Source organism: Vicia villosa, linkage group LG3 (assembly GCF_029867415.1).
Source record: "Vicia villosa cultivar HV-30 ecotype Madison, WI linkage group LG3, Vvil1.0, whole genome shotgun sequence".
Classification (NCBI taxonomy): Eukaryota; Viridiplantae; Streptophyta; class Magnoliopsida; order Fabales; family Fabaceae; genus Vicia; species Vicia villosa.
Window position 1 is genome coordinate 123,632,165 of NC_081182.1, and position 15,644 is coordinate 123,647,808.

Below are 15,644 nucleotides of genomic sequence, written 5' to 3' on the forward strand. Positions count from 1 at the left end.
TCTTCTTGGATACTCTGAACGTACAAAAGGTTATAGAGTATACAATATAGAAACTCTGATTGTTGAAGAATCAATCAATGTTAGATTTGATGATAAGCTTAGCCATCAAAAGCCAAAGCAAGCTGAAAATTTTGCAGATATGGAAGTTCAACTTACAAACTCTAAAGACTCAGAAGCAAAAGACAATTCAGAAGATCCTCAAATTATATCGTCTATGGAGGACCTGAGAATTTCTGAAGAAACCTCACAGAAAAGATCTTATAGACTCACCTTAGCACATCTATAAGATGTTATACTTGGAAAGAAAGATGATCCCATTAGGACCATATCATTTCTTAGAAACAATTAAGAATCTCTATGTGGATTAGTTTCTATGGTTAAGCCAACTTCTGTTGATGAATCTCATCAAGATACTGACTGGATAATTACTATGCAAGAAGAACTGAATCAGTTTACCAGAAATGATGTATGGGATTTAGTTCCAAGACCTAATGGATTCAATATCATTGGAACAAATTGGGTATTTAGAAACAAATTGACTGAGCAAGGAGAAGTTGTCAAAAATAAAGCATGACGGGTTGCACAAGGATATAGTCAGCAAGAAGGTATTGACTATAATGAAACCTTTGCCCCAGTCGCCAGGTAAGAATCTATTAGATTATTAATTTCCTTTGCTTCTCAATATGACATTACTTTGTATCAAATGGATGTTAAGAGTGCATTTTTAAATGGTTACATAGAAGAAGTTTATGTCCATCAACCTCCTGGTTTTGAAGATTCAAAATATCCAGAACATGTGTTTAAACTTAAGAAATCTTTATATGGTCATAAACAAGCTCCCAGAGCTTGGTATGAACGATTAAGTTCATTTCTTCTAGATAAATATTTTACCAGAGGAAAAGTGGATGCAACCTTATTTTGTAAGACATTTAAAAATAATATTTTAATTTGTCAAATATATGTGGATGATATTATATTTGGAACTTCTAATGTTTCTCTTGCAAAAAAATTTGCTAAGTCCATGCAAGCAGAATTTGAGATGAGTATGATGGGAGAACTTAAATTCTTTTTGGGAATTCAAATTAATCAAACTTCTGAAGGAACTTACATACATCAAACAAAGCATGTCAAATAACTTCTAAATAAATTCCATCTATCATAAATTAAAGAAGCTAAAACTCCAATACATCCTACATGAATTCTGGGAAAAGATGAGGTAAGTAAGAAAGTAGATCAGAAACTCTAGAGATGTATGATTGGATCTCTACTCTATCTAACTGCATCTAGACCAGATATTCTATTTAGTGTATGTTTATATGCAAGATTCCAATCAAATCCTAGAGAATCTCACTTGACTACTGTCAAGCAAATTCTGAGGTATCTGAAAGGTACTACTAATGTTAGATTGCTTTACAGAAAATCCAAAAATTTCAACTTAGTAGGATACTGTGATGCTGATTTTGCTGGAGACAGAGTGGAATGTAAAAGCATTTCTGGAAACTGTCAATTTCTGGGAAAGAATCTGATCTCCTGGTACAACAAGAAGCAAACTACAATTGCACTATCAACGACATAAGCAGAATATGTAGCTGCTGCAGGTTGTAGCACTCAGATGCTATGGATGAAAAGTCAATTAGAAGATTATCATATCTATGAGCATAAGATTCCTATTTTCTGTGATAATACTTCATCTATTTTTCTTTCAAAAAATCCTATTTTTCATTCGAAAGCTAAGCATATAACAATTAAGCATCACTTCATTAGGGACTATATTCAGAAAGGGATACTCAATTTAAATTTCGTTGATACAGACCATCAATGGGCTGATATCTTCACCAAACCTCTTTCTGAAGATAGATTCAAGTTCATTATGAAAAATATTAGTATGGAATTTTGTCCAGAATGAAGTTATGTTCAATATCTGAAATGCCTTTAGAACATTCTTTTTCCTAAAATGAACTATCTGATTCATAACTCTTCAGAAGTTAGAAGTGAAACCATTTAGAAACATTTGACCTACTTAGCTCAGAAGATCATTTTCTAATTTGGTTCAGAAGTTCATTACATAAAACCGTTGTATCACGCTAACCCTAGGAGTTAAACATGTGTTCAAATTTCCGAAAGGTCACGCGTGCAGGCTATTAAGGCACGAGTCATTGGTAACTGTTGTATTAAATCTTTTACATTTCCCCTAATATCATTAATCATGATGCTAATATCCTTTGCTTATTCTAATATTTTCTCATCATTTTGTAAAGCATGCAAATCTCTGCAATTATTGCATCCGGCTATACGTTCTCATTCCTCTTTTCTTCATCCATATATATATATATATATATATATATATATATATATATATATATATATATATATATATATATATATATATATATATATATTCACATCGATTGCGTATTCTTATCACTTCCCCAAACCTAATCTCTGTTCGTTATTCTCTAATTTCTTCTATATCTCATGGCCTCCCAAACATCTCTCACTGTCCTCAAAGAGAAATTTCTTTGGCTATCACAGAGCAACGAACACTACATTGCTTGTTTTGAAAAACAAGGATGGGGGAAGTATTGCGTCCTCCTTCTTGGTCCTATCTTCACTAATCTGGTGAAAGATTTCTGGAATCATGCTTCTGTCACCAATGACAATCTAAGCATCACTTAGACCATTCATGGGATTCCATTCACCATCACTGAAGCATCTATTGCTGCAACCATCGACTGTCCCTCCAACCCAAATGCTGCATGTCAAGCATATTTTGATCACTCGAATGCTTTTGTCGTTCCAAATGACGTAAGAAAAATTGCTAGACGAATTCTCAACAATCCATTCCTTTTTTCTCCCATAAAAAAGGTCTTGTTTCGCCTTGCTCTCTTCAACTTGATTCCTCGAGGAAACTTTCACAGGATCTTGCATTCTAGAGATCGCTTTCTCATCCATCGCCTTTAAAGAAGACGTCCAATAAATCTTCCTTCCATTATCTTCAACCATTTGAGGGAATCACGGTCAGAACTTCTACATCCCTTACGGTCGAGTCTTATCTGCTATGTTCGAATCTTCCAGAGTAGTGGAAATTCTTCGCAATTCAAATTTTCCAAACAACGACGAAGTTTTGTTTGCTGAGCCTTGTGAAGATTTTTTCCTTTACTTGTGAAGACTTCGATATTAATTATTAGAAGTTTCTGTTTATTGTTTGTTGTTCTTGTACTTCTTTCCAAATCATTAATGAAAATTTCCTTGTCTCTGCATTTTTTATTGATCTAAAAGGGAAGAACGTAAAATACTTTGATATCATAACAACTTACTTGAAATCAATACTTTAAACATTTCACTCAATATATGTGTGTGTTCATTAAGTAAGAACAATAATATTCTGGAAAGCCTTGATTAAAGTACAGAAATATCTAAATAAAAAGATTAGGGGAGTACTTCTTCTTTATCAAGTATATACGCTTTTTGATTTATGACAAAAAGGGGGAGAGAAAGTGAAATTTTGACTTGATAAAATTTAACAGTTATAGGACTAAGTCTCAAACATTTCTAACAAGTGTACAAAAAAAGTTTTCTTTCTGAAAGTATTCAGGAAAATCATATTATGAAAGAAAATCTGATAGATCTTCTAAAGAAATGCCCTGAAAAGAAAAAATAAGTTAATCTTCTGAAGAAATACGTTGGAGAGAAAAATATACTCAAGGAAGTTATTTCTTAAATTTTTCTCTAATTATTTATTTCAGGGGGAGACTATACATCTCAGGGGAAGATTGTCTTTGTTAGATACAAAATTTCTGATCAGAACTTAAATGTTTTGTCATCATCAAAAAGGGGGAGATTGTTAGAACATAGTTTGGTTCTAATCATATCTTAGTGTTTTGATGATAACAATTAAATAAATTTTGTATAAATAAATGTGGTACTCTAATTATATGTTTCTTATTTCAGAAGAAGCTCTAACTCAAGTACTATCAGAACATGGACTTTATGTAAAGCTCACGCTAAAGCTCTAAATGCATGAAGACTTCTGAATGCACCAACCGATGTAGACAAATTCTGATAGAAGTTATATTCACAAAGTCAAGACAGAAGTTTGTGAAGAAAAGAAAAAGAAAAAGGAAAAACAAAATGCAAAGTTCTGATACAAAGATAGAATACCGTTAGAGACATAATGATTAAAAGACGACTAAAACATTTATGAGGAACAAATATTAAGAAGCATGCAAAGCTCAATTAACCAACATGACACGCAACATTAATTGCGGAATAACTTACGAGGAAGCAACGATCAACACCTTCCAAAGGCTATAAATAGAAGATCATTTGAAAAAGAAAATATATGAATGAACACTGACATGACCTCTTATGCTAAAAGAAAATATTTTGTTCATATCATTCTATTGAGTTTCATATTCATTGTACTTAAACTTAATGAAAAATAACAGTTGTAATAAAGCTTATTAGAAGCAATCTGAAACACTATTGTTAGAAGTTCTTATTTGTAATTGTTCCTTGAGAGACCGGTTTGGTCAGATTTCTCAAGAGGGCTAGGACTAGTTAGTCTTAGAGGTGTTAGTCACTGACAGTTGGCTTGTGCATTATATTGTTATTCACACCAGTTGGTTGTGCATTTGTAATCAGTTTGGTTATAGTGGATTAAGTCCTCGTTGAGATAGGCAAAATCACCTTGACGGGTGGACTGGAGTAGTTTGAGTTCAAATGAACCAGGATAGAAATATCGTGTGAATTTTTATTTGCCAATGAAAACCCCTTATTCAACCCCCCTTCTAAGTGTTTTCATACCCTTCAGCTTCCTCCCACGCCAAGATTTTTGCCCCACTTGTCATGGACCTTCTACTGAGTTGCTATTATCCTGCTCCTTCAGGCTATGGTTATGTTTCTGTTTTCCAGCAATGACTACATCTTCAATCCTTCACCTATTCCACCTTTGCCCAAAACCTCCACCTCTTTACCGTGCTTCTTACAACCATCTTGATAATAGCCAAACTTCCCACATCTTAAAACATAGCATGTGCAGTCCCTCATACTCTATCTTGTAGTTACTCTCGTTGATGGAAAACATTGCGAGCAGAGGTTTTGATATGTTCACTTCTACACAGATTCTCGCATATTTTCCTCTTTCTCTCTGAAGTGTATTTTTGTCCACCTTAATCGTTCTTCCAGCCAGATCACCAATATCATGAAGTACTTTTGGATCATAATATTAAATTGGAAGACCTGATATTCTGACCCAAACAGCCACATTCACAATGTTCTCATTTTCTAGGTGAAAATTTGGCGTCCATTCCTTCACAGTAAGGTAATGATTGTAGATAAACCATGGCCCATCAGCTAGAGCTGCATTCCTATCTTCTTCATGTGTAAAGGCTACCAAATAATAGTCATGACTCAAAATCCCTTTCCTCACGCACATTTGTTTTAGTCTGTTCTCAAAATCCCTTGACAATTACTCCACGTCTCCATGGGCGCTGGATTCGTTTCTTCTCATGACTTGACAAGACAATTTCCAAATAATCATACCCTCCAATCTGGTACTATTTGACTTTGATCCCATTAATCATGCTGTCTATTTCATCATCCCACATTCCTTCGTTCACGTCATCTTACCTCTCCTGCATGGAATTGTTGTCCTCCCCCGTGACAATATTCCTATATGAAATATTGAAACCTTTCGGTGGTTCAAGTGGTGGCGCCGGTGGATTCACCGGCTCAATGATAGACATTTTCCAGACGAAACCCTAGCAGAGCTCAATTCAATGATACACTTCTCTTGTCACATTTTTTTCTACAAAACAGGTTAAACCTTTTTAAAATAGTAGCACATTACTAAAAATATGTGATTAAATTATTAAAAATCGAATTTGTAAGTTTTTTAAAACCTACTTAATTAATAATTAATATATAATAGTGAAATTGATGCAAATACTTAAATAACATTTAGTAAAAATGGTGACCAATCATTTTTTCTATTTTAAAAGGGATTAATGGTTATGCACTGTCAGTGTAAAAAGTTTTACACTGTCATTCCATCACAACCATTCATAATTATTATTTTATATATAATTAAAATAAAAGTCAAACATAACTTTAAATCTGACGGTTACAATTCACTGACGGTATAAAACTATTTTACACCGTCGGTGTATTTCCATTAAATTCATTTTAAAATCATAATAAAAGAGAGATTTAGAAAGTTTTGAAGGATTTAGATGATTTTTCAGCTATAATATTTGAAAATTTTAAAATATAGTAAAGAAAATTATTTATTTTTTGGTCAAGTAGTTCAATAGCTGTTGTTCACTCTTTTAAAGTGAACAAATATAATGTCGCAGGTTCGAATTTACGACCTTGCAAGTGATGTTCATTCACAGTTATCAATTGATTTGAGATAATTTTTTTTATTCTTCTTTTTCAAAAAAAAAAAATCATTTTTCTCTTTCTAAACTTGCAAACAAAATCGTAGGCTCGTTGAAACTATATAGTAGACTTTTAAGAAAAAAGTTGACTATATATGTTGACTAGACATCGACAATTAAAATATTTTTTTATAAGATTATGTATTTATACACATTATTGCAATGATTAATATTTTGAATCTGATAAGATTTTAGAGTCGAAAATTCTCTCAATTTATTTCACACTCTTTTGCATTTACATACTCAAATTCTTATAATGCTTGATAGTTAATTTACACACTCACATTCTTATAATGCTTGATAGTTAATAACAGGTTAAATATGTTTAGTTTTTATAAATATCTTAAATTTTATTTTTAGTCTTTATTAAAAAAGTGATATATTCTAGTCCCTATAAAATTTTTATACATGTAATTTTAGTCTTGCTATTTTTTAAAATTTTAAACACGATTTAATTATCCTTTTTTAAATTTTTGAACAATTTTTTTCATACATGTTTAGAATATTGTAAAATATTTATTTAAAAAATTTTAAAATTTTTTAAATGAGATAAATTAAATATAAATTTTTTAAATTCCAAAAGATAATGATAAAATAATGAAAATTTTGACTTAAAATTAAATTTTTAGTTTTTTTCAAGGAACATTTTAAAATGTTCTAAACATTTCTGTAAAATAATCATTCAAAAATTCACATTAATTTAATAGTAGGGATTAAAATTACGTGCATAATAATTTTGTAGGAACTAAAATATGTCATCTTTTATAGGGACAATGCAAGAAGATAAGACGGAGGTCATAATTGGAAGACTGTCACAACCGCTATTGGTTGTTGTTGTATAGTGAACAACGGCAATCTGGAGCGGAGAGCTTTGTTAGTGCACAAGATGATGAAATGAAATCAAAAGGAATATTATATTCTCTGTAAATGGCGACTGCAAAGACTACGAAATGATTAGGTTTAAATGATAACTACTACTAGTCTATTTATACACAAAAAACTAGGGCCACATAGGAAACATACTGAAATACTAAATTACCCTTCAATATCATCCCTTAATTTAGGATTTCATATACAAAACTAACAACACCAATTCCATCCCTTAAGCAAAGAAAGTGATATGTCTTGATTGCCTTTGTTAGAACATCTATCTGCTGCTTCTGGATGCTACAATGCACGACTTCTAGTACTCCGTTATGGACTTGACTTCTTAGTAAATGATACTTTATCTCAATATGCTTGCTTCTCCCGTGTAGTTCTGGTTTCTTGGCAAGATTGATTGTAGACTTGCTATCAATCATCAGCTTCAGAGGCTTATCTACTTTGATCTTCAGGTCTTGCAATAGATTCAGAAGCCAAACAACTTGACATGTAGCTACGACACCTGCAATGTACTCAGCTTCACATGTTGATAGTGCAACAACATATTTCTTCTCGGAACACCAAGAAATAGGACCTCCCAAAAACTTAAACAAGTATCCAGAAGTACTTCTTCTATCAACTCTATCTCAACACCAATCAGAATCAGAGTAACTCATCAACTCTGAATCCGTCCTTTTTCCAAAAGGGAATAGTACTCCAAACTTCAGAGTTCCCTTAATATACCTCAAAATCCTGACAGCAACTTAGTAATGAGACCAATTAGGTTTACTCATGAACCTACTAACCATTTGTTTACTGTGGAAAATGCTAAACAACCGCTAGTCCTCCCAAAGCCTAAAAACTAAGGGTCACTTGCGGGATCACTAGTTGATCCCAAGACATGTGCTATTGTAACTAAGTATAACTTGTTCAATTCGACACAAAACTTGACTCTGTGAGAAGCTGTTTTCTCCAAAGTGTTGAAAAAGTATGGTTTTCCATAAAAGACGTTGATGTTTTCGACTGAGGGTGACTCGTGACCGACAGAAACCTATAACATACTTAAAAGAGATACACAACGAGCGCATCTTTGGTGAATTCCATTATTGCAGTAGAACCAGTGTTGAAAACATAGATAACGATGTAAAAGAATTGTTTAAAAGTAAAAGAGATTAAAACAAGATATTCAAAAGAATAATTGAGAAGAAAGGAAATTGCATTGAAATAAAAGTGGCGATTCACGTACATTGGCACTTTTGAAACTTTCGGCTTCCTTACGCTTGGAATGTGAAGTTTTTTACAAGTGATTTAGAACAAATGAACACCCGAAACCCTTCGTTGAACCCCTTATTTATAAATACTATAAACTAACTGCCTACAAACTAAAGCCTGCTATACGTTTGACACGTCTTAATATAACCGCTCCCCACGTATTTGGCGTTTGTTTTGAAATACTCCTTCTGTAACTGCTAGTACTTTTGAATTTCAAATTTATCCCGCTCAAGCCCTTGCTTCAATGCCAACCTCTAGCGTATAAATATAATAAAAACTTTTTATAAGTCTCAATTCTTAATGTAGTCGACAAACATAACTTTGACCACCTCCATCACGTCGACTTCTCCCTTTGCTAACTTATAACTTTTTCAGCTCTTCTCCATTTTTAGACCTCATCTCCCTTACAAATTGCATTCTGTAAGGAACAATCCTTTAGTTCATAGGACTCTTTCATTAACTACGCCACCCAAATACCTTAAAATATTTTTAAGGTAACACCATTCCAACTGCATAGTAAATATCAGGTCTAGTATTAGACAAATACCTTAAAGAACCAACCGACTATTTGAAGGTTGTAGCATCCACATCCTCACCATCAGAATCAGAATCCAATTTATGATTGGTTTCTGATGGAGTGATAGCAGCCTTACAGTTTTGCAACTTAAATTTCCTCAGAAGCTTAAGTTCATACTTCAACTGATGCAAAATTATACGCTTATCAGAGTACAATACCTCCATCCCTAGAAAGTATGTCAACTTTCCTAGGTCAGTCATTTCAAACTCACTCATCAGGATCTTCTTGAACTTGACTACCTCTTCAGAACAGCTACCTGTCAGCAATATGTCATCACCATAGAGACACATCAGAATCATATTGCCTCCAGAATGTTGTACACACACTCCATATTCCATCTCACATTTTTGAAACCCCATGCTTCCTGAAAAATGAATTAATCTTCAAGTTCCAAGCTCAGAGTGCTTGCTTTAATCCATATAGAGCTTTATGTAACTTGTACACCATCCCTTCCTGATTTTTTCCGCAAATCCAGGAGGTTATGACACATATACCTCTTTTTGTAATGGACCTTTCAGAAATGCAGACTTCACATCCATATGCATCAGAGGCCAATTCCTATTTATCCATACTTTCTTCTTGAGAGCCTTTTCAATACCCACGGGTTTAAAGTCTACTAACATGGTACACTGAACAATTTATCCTTCAAAGTCTACTTCAGTGTCTTGCAACATGTTAAAATCTGCAAACATTTTTGGTATTCGTCTGATTCTTTGTGGACTATGAACAATATCAGATGCTTGACTGTAACACTCCAAATCTACCCCGCAATTAACACAGAAAATCAGAGTTCAAAGATCTCAAAACATGCATCATACTTGAGGTGTCACAAATTAACAACTTAACAAATCACAAATCATGCTCGTAATCATAGATATGTAACACATACTATGGAGGAATCATACTTCATTAAACTTTCAAACCAAATGGTGCATAATATCGCAGCGGAACAATATCAACAACAATAATCAAGTCATGCATGCCACCCGTGGGCAACTCAAAAATATCCAAAATATCTCTGTAGGACATAACAACATAATCCACTGAGAGACAACAATATCCAAATATAGAAACGAAACAACAAGATAACATGACATAATCAAAACAAGCTAATCGTCCCCCAAGTGTCACATATCAGAGCATAGACACACCGACTCGAGCTAATAGGTAAACGGCTATTCCCCGTCGTTACCTGCACGTTACCAACGAGGGTAACATTCAAACAGAAGGGGTGAGATATCATTCATTATAAAGAAACCTATGATAATTTTCAAAGCATAGTAAAGATCATACATATATCACCACTTCTCACCACATAGCGTCATTGCTTTCATAGTAATTCACCACTTCACAATCACGTCGCTATGTTGCATCATCATACAATAATACATCACTTCACCACAACAATCACAACATCAAAAAAATTCATTTAAAGAAAGCTTCAAAAATATTTCTAAAGGTTTTTAAATCATATTCATTGGAAAGATCTCAATTATAGCTTCACATAGGTTCAAACGGCACTTAAAATGGAGTCACGGATCAAAAGTTATGGCCTTTACAAAAATCTGCCAAAAATGGAAATCTACGGGTCGACGACTCGACGCAAAGGATCCATGGGTCGACGCATGGATTCTTTCTACCCCCTCGGGTAAGCTCAGGTTGACTCATGAGTCGACGCAGGGATTCTATAGGTCGACTCATAGATTTCATGGGTCGACGCATGCTGAAAGAAAGTGGATTTTCTGCCTTTTTGGGTTGCTCAAGTCGACCCAGACTTCTGTGTAGGTCGACTCATGCTGCGTGAAAACTCAGAAATCACAATTTTTCTTCCCCAATCCCCTTATACAACTCCCATTAACCCACACATAATTTACACATCAATTGACAGCAAATTACCACACATGTAAGGTTCCTAAACATGTTTCTACTCATGGGTTCACATACAAACATCATCAATCATACTTAAATTCACAATTTCATAGAAATCTATTATGAACCCTAACAATTCCTATTAAATTTCTCACACCATCATGGATAACAACATACAATCAAAACCCCATCCAAAACATCATCATACCTTCCTTTAGCATGAAAGAATCCCACCCTTACCTTAGGTTTTGGATTGAAGCCAACTCTATCTTCAACCTTGAGATTCTCCTCTCCTCTCCTCTCCTCTCTTCTCTTTTTTCACCAAAATCCCCAAATGAGCTTCTAATCTCTATTTCCTCTAAAACCCTTGTTTTAGTTAAACCCTTACTATCTTAAATTACTAATGGGCTCTAACTAACACTCCTCACTTACTAATACCGACTTAGGCCCAATAATAAAAAACACTTACTATCTTATATTATTTATTAATAATTCCCAAATAAAACAACATAAAATCAATTAAGAATATAATTAACACATAATTTAAAATTAGTTCACATAACACACATAAATAAATAATTAAAGAAAAACGGTCGTTACATTGACCACCACAAAAAATTAGATCACCTTTAGAAGCTCTTCCTTCTGAAGTTCCAACTTCAAAATCATGACCGACGTTAGAGGCTGGACTACCTTTAGAAGCTCCTCCTTCAGAGGTTCCACCTTCAAAGTCATGATTACCACCAGAAGCATAATCATATTCAGAAGCTTGTCCTCTAGACCTACATCTGTAGAGTTTTCCCTTCCAGAAGCATGATCATCACCAGATTCTGAACCATCATCAAAATCTATATCAAAATTAGATTCACCATCTGACTCATATTTAGAGTCTTCAGAATCATCTTCTGACTCTGACTCTTCTTCAGAGCCTTCTGAAGTTTCTTCAGCACCTACCTGTAGTGTTGGTACTACACCAGGAATGAATTGAAACTTTCTCCAATCCCATGCTTCTGACTCTTTTGCAATGACTTCTCTCCAGACTTCAACTTTATTAGTTTCGGGACAATAAAGCTTTTAAGCACATGTACTATGGTACCCTACTAGAATCATTACTTTACTTCTATCATCCAGCTTCTGGAACGTGTTTGTAACATACAAAACCAAACACTTTAAAATGTCTAACAGTTTTCTTATCTCTAGTCCACTTCTCTAAAAGAACAATTTCCTTCAGCTTCTTCGTTGGACACCTGTTGAGCACATACGCTGAAGTGGCTACAACTTCTCCCTACAAGATGTTAGGAAGCTTCTTCTCTTTCAGAATGCTTCTTGTCATATCAAGCAAAGTACGATTTCTTCTTTCAACAAGAAAATTGTGTTGAGGAGTATAGGGAGAAGTAACCTCATGCTCAATTCCATTCTCATCACATAAATTTTGGAATTATGTAGAGTTATACTCACCTCCACCATCTGTTATGAGAATTTTTAGTTTTTGACCACTATGTTTCTCAGCCTTCACCTTGAACTTTTAGAAAACCGTAAACACCTCATCTTTAAACTTAATGAGTGTTATCCACGTCATTATTGTGAAATCATCCACAAAAGACACAAAATATCTATTTCCTCCAAGTGAAAGTTCTGGAAATGGTCCACACACGTCAGAATGTACTACTCCCAAAGCATGTTTTGCTCTTGGAGCTACTTCTGACCCAAATGGCAATCAGGGTTGCTTGCCTTTCATGCATAACTCACATGACTTCTCATGCTTCACAATATTCGGAATGCCACACAAGAGCTTCTTAGAACTCAGATACCCCAAGCTTTTATAGTTCAGATGCCCCAACCTCTTGTGCCATAACTTACTATCACCTTCACCGTCTTCTGTACTAAGACATTCTGTTTCAGCTGTCTCCACACTCACCTTGAATATTCTGTTGATTCCCTGTTCAGATTCCATAATCAGTTTCTGATTGGAATCATACAACTTCAAGAGTTTGTCCTTCATAACAACTGAGAAACCTTTCTCAATAAGCTGACCCACACTCATCAAATTTCTCTTAATTCTAGGAACATACCAAACGTCCTTGCTTAGAACAGTCTTCCCATTCTTCACTTTAACTTTGACATTTACCATACCTTCTGCATTAAGGTACTTATCGTCAGCACATCTGATCTCTGTCCTCCTTCTGGAGTCAAAATCTATCAGCCATTGTTTGTTTCCAGTCAATTGATTTGAATAGTCAGTGTCCATATACCACCACTCTGCCAAACACTTTCCATCAGACTCATAAGCCATCAATAGCACAGGTTCATCATCAGAATCTCCTCTGGCTATATTTTCTTATTCTTATTTCCTTCCCTTATTTGACCAGCAATCTTTAGCAAAATGGCAAAACTGCTTGCAACAGTAACATTGAACCTTCTTCTTGTCAAACTTCTCCTTTCCCTTATAATGTTTCTTTTCATCAGAAGTAGAGGTTTCTGACTTCTAGAATCTATCACCACATCTATTCTTGGCTTCTGACCAAGAATGCTTCTGGTCCTTCTTGACAAAAGAAGCTTTTAGAGCCTGCTCAACTTCCCTCTCAGAAATTCTTTCAGTCAGATATAACTCTTGCGCCTCTAGACTGCTTTGCAGCTCTTATATTCTCATGGTGTCCAGATCTTTAGAATGTTCAATTTCTACAACAATGTAATCAGATTGAGGAGTAAGAGACCTCAATACCTTCTCTATGATTACTTGCTCATAAAGGATTTCTCCACAAGCTTTCATCTCATTAGTGATCAGAATCACTTTGGAGATGTACTCAGATACCTTTTCGTTGTTCTTCATGTTGAGATTCTCAGGGACTCAAGCTTTACCTTCTTCACTGATGCGTCACCACCGTAACATCTGACCAGTGTGTCCCACGCCTCCTTCGCCGTCATCGAATCAGCGATTTTCTCAAACACGTTCACATCCACACACTGATGGATAAAGAAAAACGCCTTTTGATCTTTCTTGTTTTTCTCTGCGTTTTTCTCTGCGTTTCTCTTTCCATCAAGCACTGGAAGTTTTGTATTCAAATTACTTCCACTCATTTTAACCTTGTGCAAGTCACTCAGATCTCACCAAACACAGTGTTTCCCAATCCCACAGAATCAGAAAATGTGATTCTGTTCCGATTTTGTTCAAGATTCAACATGAATACAAGAACCAAAATCAATCACACAACGCCTCACCATTTCACTCGTGTTTCCCGGTGGATCAGAATCGGGGCTCTAGATACCAATTGTTAGCGCACAAGGTGATGAAATGAAAGCAAAAGGAATATTATATATTCTCTGTAAATGACACCTACAAAGAGTGTGAAATGATTATGTTTAAATGACAACTACTACTAGTCTATTTATTCATAAAAAACTAGGGTCACATAGGCAACATACTAAAATACTAAATCACCCTTCAATAAGCTTGAGCGATGAGGCACTGCGTCGAAGGAGTCTGGAAGATCGTCGGCGAAGATGGTGATGGGGAGAGCAGACGGCAGGAGACTTTTGGGTGAGATCCCGCGGTGGGATAGATGTTTGAAAAAGGAGAACCTTCACGTTTTCCTTTCCATTTTTGTAATCTTTTTTTAATTTTTTTAATATATTTTATATTGAAACGTACACGTGAGATAGAAAGGAATGAGTCCGTTTGACTTTTTTTTCTTTGTGATGTGTATGATTTTTTATGGGTTTTTTATTCTATATAGTAGTATATCATTATATTATGAGTTAGGTGGTATTTTATATTACTTGGAAAGAGGAATCGCAATTCATTCCGAAATTCCAAATATTTTGGTTGTGAAGGAGGCCGTCGGCGAATTTGGATCTTCATTGACATAGTGTTTGCGGCGTCAGTTGAATGCAAGTTTCGTTCCAAGACTCTTTCTTTTCTTCTACTTTTATTTTCTGTTTTGATTTTTGTTGGGTTGAGGTAATTGTAACATGTTAGAGCAATTGTTTAAAATTGATCATGTTTTTAGTTGGTGGATACACAATGTTTGTTGTTTGAAATTGATCATGCTTTTAGTTTGTGGATACACAATGTTTGTTGTTTGAAATTGATCATGTTTTTAGTTTGTGGATACAAGGTTTGTCAGTTTGAAATTGATGATGTTTTTAGTTTGTGGATACAAAATGGTGATGATGTTTTCTGTTTTGGTTATGTTTTACGTGAGACTTGAACCAGAGCCAGCTTTCTCATGTTCAGTTCTTTATTTATATACACATGTAGAGAGAGACTGAAAAACCACACCCTTTAAAATAATTAAAATAAAGTCGAATTGAAACTACATTTAATTCTATTTTGAAATTATTTGCACGTTAATTCTACGCACAGTGTCAATTGACCTTTACCGATCTATCTGTAAGACTCAAGTTTTATTTTGACCTTGGATCGACTTAAAAAATGTATGAGACAATAATAATGCATGAAATGTTAGTAACTTTTTGACAATATCCTCTAAAAAAATCATGATCCTTAATAAAAAAAGAACTAGTTCCTTCTTATCTTTAAATACATCTATTATTTTACCTAATTAAATTAAATTATATTCTATTTACCTAAAATAAATGATAAAAGTTTTATGAATAAATTATTT